Source organism: Anser brachyrhynchus (assembly GCF_964034855.1).
Source record: "Anser brachyrhynchus genome assembly, chromosome: Z".
NCBI classification, from domain to species: Eukaryota; Metazoa; Chordata; class Aves; order Anseriformes; family Anatidae; genus Anser; species Anser brachyrhynchus.
The window spans coordinates 64,149,085-64,161,576 of NC_137697.1; positions in this window are offsets into that span (position 1 = coordinate 64,149,085).

Sequence of the window (12,492 nt, forward strand, 5' to 3'; positions counted from 1 at the left end):
TCACTAAAATAAATACCTAAAGAGTTGCCTCTTCTGATAAACTCTGGGAGTTGATAGTACTGTTTAATGTCTGATTACTATCAAAAGCATCCTGTGACATGCTCTCTTTTGCAATGAATGGTGCTGTATTTCATTTAGTTAACTGGTTACAGCTTTAGTCAGTTCTGTTAATACCAGCACTGAAACTTCTTCATGATCCACTGTTGAAATGCATTGTTTTCAGAGTGAAGGATATTAGAAAACTAGCTTGCATGTCAGTACAGACCCACGTATTTCTTTCTTGGGTTGTTTTATCAGGAATAACCTTTTTTACCACTTTGAAGTTACAAGGCAGGAGTAGTCTATGTTTGCATTATGACAGTAATATTTGTTTGCGAAGAGGGTCAGACAAAGCATATTTGATTCATGCAGTGCTTTTTGAAATATGCAACTGCTATCTGAAAAAGAGAAAGTTCACCTGTCTCTGACCTGTTACTAAAAACTTGATTCTCAAATGGAATTCTGTGAAATATTTTCCTTTTAAATTTGGAGTTGTCATTTTTTGTTTTTAATTTTTGAGACCTATTCTAATTTAGCTGGTTCATGAACCAACATGGAAGAGTTAGGCTTCTGAAGCAATTTTGGAAATAAAGAAGGCTGCCTGTCCACAACTGCTAGGCTGTTCTGAGAGTCACTGGTCTGTCACAATACAGACTACACAATTCAGCAACATAATCAAAACTTAGCTCAAAATGAAAGAGCTGTCACAAAACACCTATGAAATATTAGTATGCAAGTGTAAAAGAATTTATTTATTTTTTCTTAACAAATTCAAAGGGAAAAAAAAAAATACTTTCTTATATGGTATTAAGAGTTTTAATGAATTTAACCTGTACCCAGTCTGAGACAAGAAATACACAACCCATTCCATTATCATGTGCTTAATGAATATAAGTCGGGGGGAAAAAAAAAAAGGAAAAAAAAAAGAAAAAAAAAGACAAATAGTCTTTGAAGAACTAGAGTTTAGAGAGGAGAGAAAAACATTATAAGTATACACCACACTTAGAAGTCCTGACCAAAACAGTCTTAGGACAAGCAAACTATCCTTTAGACACAAACTTTTATTTTGTAAGACCCAGGGCCACTATTTAGAAGAATACTCAAAATCTGTGCTTTCCTTGTACTTGTATTGCATTCTATATCCACCACTTACCAGGAACAAAAACTAAAATGTATTGTCTAGGAACTGATAATGAAGAAAACACATTCTCTGAAAATCTGCAATCACCAGATAGTCATACCCTGGCTTAAGACAGGAGTAAAGTGCACTGTGATACTCTTCCTAAGCCATAGTTGTAGGAGGTACAGAAAAAGTGTCTTCTAAACAGAACAGCATTTGTTGGTGAACACTGAAAAAAAAAAAAAATTTGTTTCAGCTTTAAAAATCTTGAGGTTTTAAATGTTAGCAAAACTACCAGAAAGATAAGAATTTTTCTTTTGATGATAAAGATTTTTCTCTGGATGATTTTCTTTTGATACCAAGCCTAAATTTTGATCTTGACATATGGAGAAAACACAGATTATTGAAAGCAGCAGATGTTTTATTTTATGAAGTTCAGAGAGTACACTGGATATTTAATAAACTCTTTTACATTTAGGATAACATGATCTTCAAATGGGTCTATTCTACCTGGAATTGAAAGAATTTCTGTGGAAAGCAAGACAACATACAGTTATTGTGATACTGGATGAGCAAAGAAAATGTGCATCAGACAGTGCAAAGTATGATCCATTCCGTTATTTTCGAAGCTGAGGTGATTTTGAGGCAATGAGACAGAAATGTGGAGCCAGTTCCATTGGCAGTGTTCAGATATCACACTAGTGGTACAATTCCCTTTGGACTTTAATTTTGTGTACAAGATTTAAACTTGTTCCCTTTAAAGTAATGAAAAATGGTACTCTAGCAAGTTCACTAAGCTCATCCAAAACAATATATAAATGTCAGGAAATATAGAGGCCTAAGTTCTCTTTTAATATTTGAGAAATAGGAGTTTTTAACTTTGCATGAACAAGCATTTTGTCATCTCTGGTTGTGAGGTTCTAGAAGGAACACTGGTTTTACAGCAAATACAGGTTCAAACTCAGTACTTAAGAAAATGATCCTAAAGCGTTAGACATATGAAACATGAAGAGTTGTCAGTGCAAATGGACTGCTGCGAATGTATAAAACCTGCAGTCAATTTTTGCTCTGTTCCACCTTATTTATTTTTTAATAGCACTGCTGCTCCTGATCACGACTTTCATTTTAGATTTTTTCAAAGCAAAACTATTTTTGTTAAGTAACATCATATGTAGAATGAGGACATGAATTTCATCATTCCAGAAATATGATTAAATCATTTCATCATTCATATCATTTAATCAAGAAAATTTTCCCTTCTTCTGTGGCTCCCTTTACAACAGTCATGACACCTTTTTGTAGTTTTAACCCAGATGGGCAGCTAGGCAACAGATAACCTCTCTCTCACTCCCCTTCCTGAAAAGGACAGGGGAAGAAAATAAAATAAAACTTCTTCTGGCTTGAGATAAGGACTGTGTGATCACTCACCGATTACTGCCGTGGGCAAAACAGACTCAGCATAGGGAGATTAATGTAATTTATTGCCTATCACTAGCAGACTAGAGCAGTGAGAACTAAAAGCGAACTAAAAACACCTTCCCCCTCATCCACCCTCTTATACTTCCTCCCCCTGAGCAGCACAGGGGAACAGGCAATGGGGGCTGCAGTCAGTCTGCAAGACTTCATCTCTGCCTCTCCTTCATGGTCACTGCCCCTGTTCCACCGGGGGCTCCTCCACGGGCTGCAGCATGGAGATCTGCTCCATGTGGGACCCACGGGCTGCATGGGGACGGCCTGCTCCACCAGGGGCCTCTCCAGAGACTGCAGGGGACTTCTGCTACGTGCCTGGAGCACCTCCTGCCCTCCTGCTGCACTGCCCTTGGGGGCTGCAGGGCTGGCTCTCACCCCTCTCTCCCAGCTGCTGTTGCCCAGCACTTCTTTCCCTTCCTTAACTCTGCTCTCCCAGAGGCCCATCCAGCATCACTCATGGCTCAGCTCTGGCCAGCGGCTGGTCTCCTTTGGAGCAGCTGGAGCTGGCTGTGCTCTGACATGGGGCAGCTGCTGGGCTCTGCTCACAGAGGCTACCCCTGCAGCCCCCTGCTACCAAAACCTCACCATGTAAGCTCAACACAACCTTCTTCAAGACTGTTTTACTGATTTTTTTTTTGATTTTTTTTTTCTTAAGGATTGGAAAAGTATCAGTGAAATTTAGCTACAACTTTTCTTTAGTGGGTACTCATTCATTGTTTGACTATGATGGTATTCTCATTGCTCAAAATCCTTTACCTGATGGTTCTTAGCAAAAAGTACAAACATTAAAAATGCATACGTGTGTGTAGAGGAGAGAGAGTATATAATCAGAGTATGGGCAAAAAATTGTAAATGGAATTATTGCTCATGAAAGGTGCCAACTGACAACTCAATTTCTCTGCAAGCATGTACAGGTAAGGCAGTGAAATGCTCAATGCTTGTCCTGTCCTCTGACAGCCTCCTCACACCTCCCCAGCCCTTTTCTTCCTGCATCTCTACACTAACTTTTTCAGAGCATGTCAAACTGTTTGTCATTTGAGTAACAAAATATATTCTGAAGGAGTCCATCCTTCAGCTGTTACACAATGAATAACCACTTGCCACATTAATTCAAAGGTGGGGCCAGAGAAATAGCATTTCAAGATGTTTATAAAGACTTAAGCTGTTCCAAATGCCCATTACAATGTAGAATTTGCCTCTGCTGCAAACAGACAAGAAAGATGACAATATGTTGGCATAGCAGGTTTTTAGGTCAACAGCTATGCCAACATCTTGCCTCCCCTCCAGCTCTGCATAAAGGAACTTCTTGGAAAGGCACCTGTGGGAATTGAATAATTTCCTACTTCAATTAGTTTGATCTGAAATAGAAAATCAAAATTCAGGTAGAAGCTTCATATTTATGTAAAACACATGAATATCAATCTCACTGTGCGGTGTACAGTAACTTGCGTGTGAGATGGTTTTTACCCGTCAGCCTATGTGATCTAAAAAAAGCCCTGACAAAGGGCCTTGTTTTGACTTCTGTGCCTAGGACAGTTGCAGAGCAGAGTCAGTGTTTGCTTAACTATTTTTCATTAAGCAACAATATATTGAGGACTTTTCTTACCTATGCATGAACAAAATCCAAAGTGGAGGATGGTAGATGTAGGAAAATATCCTCTATACAGAAGCAGAAGCATATTCTGAGGTCCCTTTATTTTAAAAAACAATTTATTTATTTTTTTAATTTGGTCAGTCTCTTCATCCTAGATTCACCTAAAAGAAAGTGATGCCAAAGCAAGAGATTTAGAACACAAACATTTACAGTTATATATCAGCAGCCTATTCCATACTTAGAAATTATACTTCCACCGTCCTGTAATCTATTTCCATTTGCGTGTATATGTGTAGAGGGTTTTTGGGGAGCAGCACTTGCCAGGGAGAAGGATTTTCAGCAGGAAAGTGGTAGGCATTAAGGAAACAAAGACAATTTATTTTGCCCATTGCACCACACTTACACTTTTTGTTGTTGTTGTTGTTATTCTTGCTGGTTTTGTTTTTAATTTTACATAAAAGAGGGGAAAAAATAGATATTTGAATATATTTCTGTTATCATGTACCTTGTGCTGTACAAAATGATTGAAATGTAGGAGGCTAATAAGCTTGGCATTTGATAACTAGAACACATCAACTACATTGGTCATTTGAAACACTAAATATACAAACGTTTACTGATCAGACGATGATGTCAACTTGTACCTTTAATGTTCATTTTCAAGCTCTGTATTCAAACTTGATGCTTAATGTTGTAGGAGCATTTATTTTGTTTTGTTTTCCTTTTTTTTTTTTTGGTGGTGGTGGTGGTTTGGTTTTGTTTTTTTAGATTACTACTGGATTTGGGGGAATGAAGAGGAAAGGAAAGGAAACGTGATTTATTTACATTGGCTGCACCACCTGTAATAAAAAGGAGTGCATTCAAGGTCACAAGATAACCTGAGAGCCTAACGTTTTTTAAGTAACCTGAAGAAACTGTGTTACAGAGAGCCCTTTTAGAGCTTTGATTGTTACACAATGTAGCCTTCTCCAGGTATTACTGTACTATCAACAGTAAAGTCAAGGAGCAATTTGCCATTACCATATACAACCCAGAACTCTCCAAAGAGAGGATTTTAGACAGGAAGGCATGTTTTTCCATATTTCATAAATAGAACAGAAACCACTATAGAATGAAGCACTTTACCATATTTTAAAATTCTGGAAGAAGGATTGTTGTTTTTATTAACACTTGTGTCTTTAATTAGCATTACAATTAGCATGCTAGTTGACATTGTCTTACACAGTTGGAGGTCTGATTCACCACTGATTATTCTCTTGTAGCAAAACTAGTGCAGAGTTTAGGATGTGAATGGCACTACATTCTAGACTCCCTTCAGAATTGCTTTTAAATCCAGTTTAAGGATTAATCCAGCTTTTAAATCTCCCTACTGGAAATAAGTGAATTTCATTATAATTTTCCATTTGGGTTGCTCTGTCTCAGGATGGGAAAGAGGTTTAGTTGTTCAAAATGCAAAGCAATTTTTAAGTTCAAAATGCTTATTTTATAAAAAGTTATGGATATGCGGAAAAAACATGCTTCCTTGCTTTCATTTGCCTAGTTTGTCTTTGCTAAACCTTTCTGCCCTTAGAATTTTGGTTTTAAACATCTTCAAAGCAGGTATGCTTACATACAACTTTTCTTAACCATAACCTTATAGATATCTTATAAATTAGTATGGTTATGACAAACTTCTGCAAGATCTCTGCATTTTCTTAAACTCATGACTTTTCAAAAACTTTCTTGACTTGAAAACTGCCTATGTTTGGGACCTGATTCTGCAGAATATTTGCATGTAAGTGTACTCACATCAGCAGAGGGTTTTTATACATGACATGACATACAATAAACAAGAATTAAACTAAACGGCAGTGTCAGCAGACAAGATCAGGGTGTGTTAACACTGATGTTCTCTGACCTGCCACTCTGATGTCTCATACAATCAGTTCTGTCCTAATGAAGCCTGTTGTTTTGGAGGGCAGTGTATAAACTGAAGCTTAGTCTGGATGTAAGCCAAGGGAGGTATTATTTCAAAGCTGCACATCCTAGCTGTACCACTAACCCAGAGGCTGGATTTGGCATGCTGTGATGATCCAAAATCTACTAATCAGGTCAAACCACTGGCAAGGTTATGCTTTGCAGCAGTAACAGGCTGCTTCTGGAAGTTAACATCCCATTTCAAAATCTGCTCATGAAACTGAAAGCAGGGCTCTATGGCTTGCAGAACTATAATTAGCATCTTGCAGGACAGGGCAATTCCGGCAGTCTACTGATAAAACACGAAGTCTCTTGTGAAAGAATAATAGAAGATGTAAAAAATCTATGCTAACCTATGGGGAAAAAAAAATGCTATTTTGTAGATTGTGTTGCTTCTCCAGAGACCCTATGAAATAACAAGACAAAAAGGTAAACTCCCCAGCAATACGTTAAACACTACCAAAAGCACAAAGCAAATCAGCTGTTGAAAGACCCATTTTCTGATAAAATAGAGAATTTAATTTTGACTGATAAAAAAGAGGTGGGAAGTGTGAATGTAGTCAGTAGATTTTTCTTAATGACTTGCCAATTTCACCTATTTGCTCTTTTAAGAAGTTCATTAGCAGTATGCAGCTTCTCCTCATTATGGTCAGACAAGAATAAGACGGGAAAGCAAACACGCTACAGGCTGACTACATTAATGCATTAAAACCTTTCCCTCTCAGACTGCTGACGCACAGAAGCAAGGCCGTATACGTAAAAGGATCTTGAAACAAAGGCAAAACTCCACATAAACATTGCAGGCTAAGCTTTTTGGAAGGGAGAAGGGAAGGGAGAACCAACCATGGTTAATCAGATTCCCTGGGACCTTGCAGCAGAGAACACAAAGATGCCTTCCAACCCCCTGCATCCCCTGCATGCTGTGTATAGACCTGCTCTGAGCAGGTTTAGACAACTGATATTTGAAGTGCTGGCGGCCGCCTGGAGCTTCTTCTGTGATACAGCTCCCACCATCAGAACCAGCACCTGAACTGGAATTAGCAGTGTATGTGAGGGGAAGCACCAGCAGAAAACAGGCAGCCTTACAGGCACAGTTTAATCCCTGTAATTATGCAGGTCTGGTAATGTAAAGGTCTGCAAACAAATTCTGAAGCTCCATAAAACTGGGAGTTAGGGACATTCCCTGAAGGATCTTTGTTTTAAAAACAAGTATTTTGGCAGCCTCTGACATGCGTTATCCATTTCAGTGTATTTTCTCACTAATTATGGAGAGACTATGCCTAATTTCCTCAGAATAATAGCCTGAAATTTCTATAGATAAGAGTCTGTCATAAAACGACTTAATTGCATTTTAATTAATTTTAATTTATTGCACTGGCTAAAGAATTTTTCTGCATTAAATGCAGAATAAGCATATTTTTTGAAGAAAATAAATACTTTACTTCAAAGAGACTAACACAACTTATGCATACACAACATTGCTGAGGTGTCACACTCTTAACCCTATGGAACTGGTGAAAAATCAGGAGGTGTTCCAAATTGCAGGAAGACCAAGAACATGGTGATGTGGATTGGTTTGGTAAAAGATTTCTGAAAATCTGAAAATGTTTTTCACCAGAAAGAAGATGAAGGGAAGAGGCAGGTAACCACTTCCAAGCAGATTCTGCAATCAGACCTTGTATGTGAAGTTTTCAGGTAGGCATGCACCAATAAAAGAAAAACACTTGGAAACAGAAAAAATACAGAGCTGATCAAAACATTCATTTAGGGAAAACTTGAGGGTTTTGTTTGTTTGTTTGTTTGTTTTAAGATTTGTACATATTCCTCCCTCATACCAAATTACTTGGCCATGGAGAATTTTGTAAATTATTTACCCAGCAGTATTTGTTCACTTATTCCAGGATAAAACATCATTAGTTCTAATTGGACTTGACTGAGTAGAACTGTCCTCCTTCTGCAATTGCAGGATTCTTCCATAGTAAGTTCTCCTTGTGTATTCTTCAAGCAAAATTTAAACGTTTCCCATTTTCTTTCCACTATTCCCAACACTTATGAAATTCCTCAAGAGCCTAATCTACATTATTTTTCTGCACGGTCTCAAAACTGGACCAGATTCAAAAGCATGCTGAACAGATGAACTAGTATCTTTAGGTTTGAACTGAGCCCTATAAGTCTCTGTGCTCTTTTTTTTTTTTTTAACTTTATTTTTCATTTTCTAAGTCCTAGATTTGACTCCATGAAATTAAAAAACACACACAAATGTAACTCATGCGAATTTTTGTGAACTTATATCTCCACATTGAAGTCGACTGAGGAATGACTGAGGAATGACTGATTCTCAACTTCCCCCACAAATCAGGATATCCATCTCTTTGACAATTCTTAGCATACTTTGAGCTCCTTTCTTCTTTGCAATGGACATTGTTATAAGAGCTGAACTACTCTTTTTCTACACTGTTTTTTTTGTCCTTCAAAATATCTAACTTTTTGCTGGTGGCTGTGGTAATAACAAAGATGCATAGTATAGACTACGTCTTTTGAGAAGTGTTGTGGTATCTGTCTTCCTCTGGATAATGAAAGATGTGTATTTTCAAAATGAGAGATTATCTGGAGGATCCCGGTTCACTGAGGCTTCTCGTGGCAGCCATTTTTTTTCAGATTTTGCTGAATTCTAACCCTCTGGAAGAGTCGGCAATTTTAAAGGTGGCCCAAAAAACAAGAAACCGAGGTGCTTTGAATTAGATGGGTTTGTCCAAGCACTTAACTATGCAGCACTGAACTTTGTCAGGCTAGTCCCTGACTTCACCTGACACTGAGTAATCTGACCCTTACTCAGATGTCTGATTCCCACTACTCACTTAAAAAAAAACACTGACCTGTTTCTTTGTTTAAGTACAGTGTAGTTTCAGTTTAACGTCATTCACTTATGTTCATATTTATGCAGATATAAATAAAATACACATTTTATCAATATGTGAACTAAGCAATAAGCTACGCATGTGTTCCAATGGTAAAGCCTGCAACATGAAGAACAACTTTGAACTACACTGCATGTTAGACAAATAATAATAATTTAAATGGTATCAACTAGAACTGGATGGTATCATAAAAAAATAAGCAAAATAACTGATGATACAGACCCACAAATATACCTGTCAATCTTATTTAAAACAGAAATCCCTGCAATTTTAATGTCAGTCCTCATTAAAAATTGCTTGCAGGACAAAAGGCATTGTTTTTAAACTTTGCTGCACGTAGTGCAGCTCCTCAAGTAACTTTTCAACTTCTTCAGTAAAGTCCATTTATATCTACTTTTAACACCTAGAAGTGATATTTTCAGAAATGTAATGTTGTATAGCTAGAAAGTCATCGCACCTGTTACCCAAATTTGAATCTGTATAGGGATATATCCGTAAAGTGACTAGCAAGGAAACTAGGCATAAAAAATATTTTTCAAAAAATTAAATCTTTTTTTTAAGGTCAAACACAACTGCCACCAGTTAATCCAGTAAAGACATTTCTTACAATTGTGTTAAAACTTCTTATGTACCATTTAGATTAAAAGATTGATCCAGTAGAAATAATTTTGGATTACACGTCCTCAGTCTTCCATTTGAATTATGGGTCAGTATTATGAACCGTATATGAACCTCTCCACCTTACTAGAGGTGCAAATCCCAAACATCCAAATCATTTAGTGGTTGACAACATCGCCTTCTGCGTAAGCAGGATTTTGCTACTGATTAGGTGAACACAGAAAGAGATGACTGGATGTTTGGAAATCAGATTGTGAATTAAACTAGAATCAGGCAATGGTGCTTCATTACCCTCTATGAATTATCTTTCCAGTGCACTTTGTGAGGCATTGGTAATACATGGGGAATAATACATTCACTAAACAAAAATAACCACACAAACAACAAAAGGAATTTAGATTCTCTGAGTATTTCTCTTTCTCCAGTGAGAACTTACTAAGTCCGTTTTTTAGCTGACATATACAGAGCCAGATGCAACAGTGTGTAAAATTGCTAGAATATGATGTCAGTGACATCGTATTTCCCACAATCTTCAGATAGAAACAGGGCATTCTATGAGCTCATATTAAATTTAGCTTTGTTGCTAGAATTAACAACAGTATTTTGATCACGAAAATTATGGATACGATTTTGTTTAATCAGTATCTTGTAAACTTCAAGGATATACTTCCACAGAGAGAGATCTACAGGATAGCTTGTCTACCTGTTGCTTGACAAGATAAGCATCTTTACTTTCAGCTCACAAAGAATTTTGAAATGAATGACAGATAACACTCCTTGGAGGAGCCACAATGCTCCTCCAAGTGTAAATTTACCTCAAAGGGTAAATGCTGTTTTGCAAAAATGTAAGCCCATTACATATTTGTATATTCTTTTTTGGCAAAGCAACAGCTTTGGTTACTTCCCTTATTTGTTCACAATAGACTAAAATGAAGCAGTTCCCAAAGTACAGTGGGAAAATTCAAATGTGCTGTGACAACAGGGTAGTGTTATCCACATTGTCCTGTTCATCAAACACCTTTGTTACTACTGCTGTCCTAAAAAGGGAATCCCCACATGACATGTGATGGTGTAGGATGCATACGCTGAATGGCAATGGGATGTAGCAAGATATCTGGCAACAGCTTTGGTGCGTAAAATTAAATTCAAATGCACCATGATGCATCACTGCTGCACTAAAGGTACAGCTAGGTGTGAACAATGAACCAAAACATGTAACAGCAATACTCTGTCATCAGTAGGTTATGACAACTAAGTCTTACAGAACCAAGGAGCAAGATGCAGCTCTTGTTTTGCCAAGCTGCACAACGCAGAACTGTTTGGGAATTTGTTAGCTATGTCCAAGCCTTTTGCGATTTCTGCCTTGTCGGTTTCACTAGGACTGCACTGTAAGGCATTTATAAAAGACATGCATGCGGATAGTGCCATTAGTTATTGATCTCCTGCTCCTCCACAGTCTAACAATCAAACCACTAAATCTGGAAATATAAATCAGGTACACCAACATGAGGTATAAATTCTTCTGCAGCTTGCAAGCTGTCTGTTGTCCAAGTCATTCAGCCTGTTTTTTCCACCTGGCATAGAAACCAGAAACTGATTCCTACACGTAGGAAAGCACAGAGGTTGTCAGTAAAGTTACTGCAGTGTAGTCCCTAGGCAGGTACCCAGTATGGGTCAGGCTGCCTTTGTGTTATGATTGCTTCATTTTAACCATAGCATGTGTGGAACATGCTCATGATGCCCACCATAAAAATGACTGTTCTCACATTTTTTAGTTCACAAACCAGGAGAACTGCAGCCTATTACAAACAAATGCAAAGACAGTGCATCTGTCTATCAGTCTTATAAGAGGCTGGAGATTCAAGAACTTGTAGTGATTCATTAGCAACTTTGCAAACAAAATTTTTTGAAAATATTGTAGTTATACAATAAATTATGCTGTGATCTTCACTGCCTTATTTTACTGTTCCTGACCCCCTCTATCCCAAATTCTCTGTTACACATTAACGAAAGGTGTAATTTACTACTTCTGGATAACTTCTTACAGGGGCAGGTGTCTTGCAAATGTTTTCTTGTGATTTAAAATATTCTTTAAACAGCTTGCTGTGGGCAGCATGTTCCTAAGTAGGTCTAAGAAACAGTGATTAAATAAGGATCTCTACTGTGTCAAGAATATATTCATTGGAAAGAAACTGCAAATTAACTGGGGTTCTGATTTTTAAATATGGTTTAATCCTGCTCCAGGCCTATCCATGGAAGTTTCACATTTCTGTTTTGGACGCAGACCTTTTCAGTTCACTGTGTATAAAGCTGGCCACTGTCTACTGCAGTACTGTTTTTCTACCCACTCATTCCAAGATCCACATTTAGGACATTGCTGGTAAAGACAGGAATGGGTTTTGGAAGTGTAGGTGAATCAGTGACAATATGCTAGGAACACAGACTCTGGTGCAGGAAATGTGCATTTTCTTACATTTTCTTGTTCATTAATATGAAGTTTTGAAAGGAATCACTTTAACAACTTTATAATTCTGAAGCAGAATTGTAGGGAAGTAGAAAGGGTTACTGTTACGAGAAAAACAAAAACTGTGTGGGTAGCACATAGGAATGAGTCTCCTTCATGCAGCATACCTTAAAGAACTGATTCTTCTCTAAAACTGGTTATATACAGCACCCCTACAGAAATAGGTTTTTGGGGACTAACAGAATTATGGCTGGGGGATATACAACTAATCTTATCTACAGTGCAGCGGGCATCACTACAGAAGACTTTCCAA